This window comes from Arachis hypogaea, chromosome 20 (assembly GCF_003086295.3).
Source record: "Arachis hypogaea cultivar Tifrunner chromosome 20, arahy.Tifrunner.gnm2.J5K5, whole genome shotgun sequence".
Taxonomy (NCBI): Eukaryota; Viridiplantae; Streptophyta; class Magnoliopsida; order Fabales; family Fabaceae; genus Arachis; species Arachis hypogaea.
This window is the reverse complement of record NC_092055.1, coordinates 81,710,405-81,713,986: the sequence shown is the minus strand read 5'-3', so window position 1 is coordinate 81,713,986 and position 3,582 is coordinate 81,710,405. Positions and strand designations below refer to the sequence as shown.

General features: G+C 39.5%; 1 non-coding gene across 1 annotated transcript; it reads left to right on the top strand.

Annotated features, from left to right (window-relative positions):
* Positions 1-238: 238 nt before the first annotated feature.
* On the top strand, positions 239-345 carry LOC112788493 (small nucleolar RNA R71). Its single transcript, XR_003195854.1, has one exon. It is a non-coding gene; the product is annotated as a small nucleolar RNA R71 (small nucleolar RNA).
* The last annotated feature ends 3,237 nt before the right edge of the window (positions 346-3,582 follow it).

Below are 3,582 nucleotides of genomic sequence, written 5' to 3'. Positions count from 1 at the left end.
TCTCACCGAGGGTCTTTGTTAAAACGGCATCTCCGGAAAGAGAAACTTCACTTAAAGCTTTTGGTTGTGGATTCCTTACTCTTGAGTGTTGAGTGGAGTCCGCCAAATCCGCTATAATCTCCCAAGCTTCCTGGTGGTCTGGTTTTTGGTAAGGGATCCGCCACTACAGGCATCTAGGAGAAGCTTATCTTGGGGGTTCATCCCTTGACAAAAATAGCTAATAAGAACCAACTCATCAATACGGTGGTGGGGGCAAGCTTCCAACAACTTCTTAAATCTCTCCCAGTACTCATAAAGAGTCTCCCCATCTCGTTGCATAATGCAAGAGATTTCCTTTCGCAGTTTATCAGTCTTTTGTGGTGGGTAGAACTTTCCTATAAATTCCTTACGCAACAAGTCCCAATTGGAAATCACATCTCCCGGTTGATTATAAAACCATTCCTTTGCTTTTCCCTCCAAAGAGAAAGGGAAAGCAAACACCAAAACTGCTACTTCATCTGCACCATGCCTTCTCGCAGTGGAGCATGCAACTTGAAAATCCTTAAGATGCTTAAGGGGATCCTCTCTGGGTAGTCCATTGTACTTAGGGAGAAAGTTAATTGTGCCGGTCTTAAGCTCAAAATTTGGATCCAAAGCCGGATACCGGATTTGTATTGGTTGCAAGTTAATATCAGGAGCTCCGGCTTCCCTTAAGGTGATTTTACGAAGAGGATCTGCCATGGTGTCGTCACCTGAGTCACTCACAGAGATTTCAACACTTCCCATAGATGAATATAAGGTTTCCTCATTGATTGATGAATGATGGTCACGGATTGATGGTGATAGTGAATTGGAGTGCTCTTCAAGAAAGCCCGATTCACTATTCACGAACGCTAGCCGGTGCCGAGCTTGCCTAATATGAGTTAAAGTTCTTTCTATTTCCAGATCAAAAGGGGCCAAGCTCGGGTCTGGAAGGGACCGTGTCATTCAACTGTGGAAGCAATAGAAGCATGCAATTATGAAAAGCAAAACAAGAATAGACAAATAAACATAAACTAACCTAACAATTAACAACTACCAAGACTAGCTAGATGGGAACAATATCTACAAATTAATACCAAGTAGCAAACAAGAACCAAATATTCACACTATTTACATATTCACAGCAACCTAAATTTTAGCACTCATTGCACTTGAAGTGAGTCCCCAGCAACGGCGCAAAATTTGATGCCGGCCGGATTCACCGTCAATCTAGGTTTTCACAAATTAGAATCTTATCATTGAAGGTATAGACTAGACCAACGATCAATCCACCACATCAAATGTTTAATCTAAAAATATATCATAATTCAAAACCAATTCAATTCCGGGAGTTTCAATTCCCGAGTCATCTCCCAAGGACACTTGAGACCAATGAGTGTGCAATCTTAGTTGTGAGGATCATGGGGTTTGTAATAAAAAGATAAACATATAAAGCCATGAAAGAACATTCAAAATTATAATAAATGAACTAATAAAGGAATTAAGAAAGTGTAAGTGACTATGCAACATAGACAAGTAAAGTATAAAAGGAACTAATGTAAATGTGTATAAAAGAATTGAAGCATAAAAGGCATCTTGGCTTGGAGTGAGCTAAGGGTCCTTTCCTTGTTGGAACCACAACCATGCCAACTAGAATGGATCAATCTCATTTGATCAATTCTCACATCGGAAAGTAAGTTAAATGAGCATAAGTGTTCTTAACCCACAAATCCTAAATTGCTTGCTAATTAACTTAACAATAACATAGCGTTAATGGGAACAAGAACAATTAACAATCCAAAATTGACACTAAATGTCGGACATTCCAACTCTAGAAACCCAATTGCTCACTTTCCCCAAGCCAAGAGATAGAAAACTAGACCAAAATCATGCTTGACATTTTGTCAAACACTTGGTAGGCAAAAAGCTTAAACATGGGAAAAATGAGAAAAAGTTTGAAACCAAAAACAACAAATGATCTCAATCAACAATAAAGACTCAAGAAAGCATGTAACACACATCAAACATCAATTTCATCAACAAGAAATAGAAATTGCAAAGGAGAAGTGAAATTGAACTATAACTTGAATTATAAGAAAGTGTAAGAAAAATGTAACTATAAAGAGTAATAGCAAGAGATACTTACAATGGGAATTAGAAAAATTCAAGATCAAAATTGAAATGGCACTTGAATGTAAAAACTCTAGTATAAACCCTAGTAGAGAAGATGATGAAAAACTTAAAGAAAAACTACACTAAAAACTATCTACCACTACTCCTAAGCTATTCTAATGTTATGCTATACTATGGTCTTTATTCTCCCTTCCTTATGAGCTAAATGGCTTTAGAAATGGGCCTCAAATCCATCAAAATTGCGAGTCACGTGCTATTTTAATGAAGGCATGTGCGTCCACCTGTGCTGATGCACAGACGTGTGCGCCCACACACTCTGCGAAAAATCTTGACCCGTGCGTACGCACAGGAGGTGGTGCGCACGCACACTAGGCGATGCTTGATTGGACGCGTGACATGGCTCACGCGCACGCATGGCTCTGATTCAATGGTTGTGCATACGCACGCAGGTCTGTGCGCACACACACTAGGCTGAGCTCTTCTCCTTTGATTCTTCATGCTTCCTCCATTTTGAATGCTCTTCTTTCATTTTCTTCAAGTCATTCCTGCCTTGTACCTCTGAAATCACTAACAAATAACATCAACGCATCGAATGGAAGGTAAATGGAATAAAATTAATCAAATTAGGCATAAAAGAGCATGTTTTCATAATCAAGAACAATTTAGGAGGAAAGTTCAAATGCATGCTATTTAGTGGAATAAGTGCAAGTTTATATGATGGAATCCATTCAATTTCAACCAAAAATCAACATCAAATATGGATTAATCAGTTAACCTTGGTGGCGTTAGCACACTAACGTAGGGAACAATGTTATCACTGCCGTTGGTGTGCTAACATTGCCCATTAACGCTCCCTTCCTTCTTGCCCAACGTTGGCACTGGCGTTAGTGGGCTAACTTTGCCACTAATGCCAGCTTCTTCTTTTCCCTTGGCGACGTTAACGTTGGTATTAGTGGGCTAACTTCGCCACTAACGCCAGCTTCTTCTTACTTGGCGATGTTGGCACTAGCACTAGTGGGCTAACTTTGCCACCAATGCTAGCTTCTTCTTCTTCCTTGGCCACGTTAACGCTGGCGTTAGTGGGCTAACTTTGCCACTAATGCAAACTTCTTCTTTGTAGGGAACGTTAGCACTGGCCTTAGTGGGCTAACTTTGCCACTAAATCCAGCACCTTCTTGCCTTCCTCTGCTTCTTCTTTGCCTGTCATCAATCAAACAAGTGCATCAAAGCTTTACCATAATCCCAAGATATTGCATCATTCAATGCATCAAGTAGTTCTTGCATAAATATCATGAAAATTATTATAATTTACTAATGTTTGATGAATCAAGACATGCATAAGTAACTCATCCAAATGCTTGCTTATTAATGAAGATAATGCATGAAACTAGCCAAAAAAAATGCTAAAAATGGCATGTAAAACTAGCCAGGATGCCCTGGCATCATGTT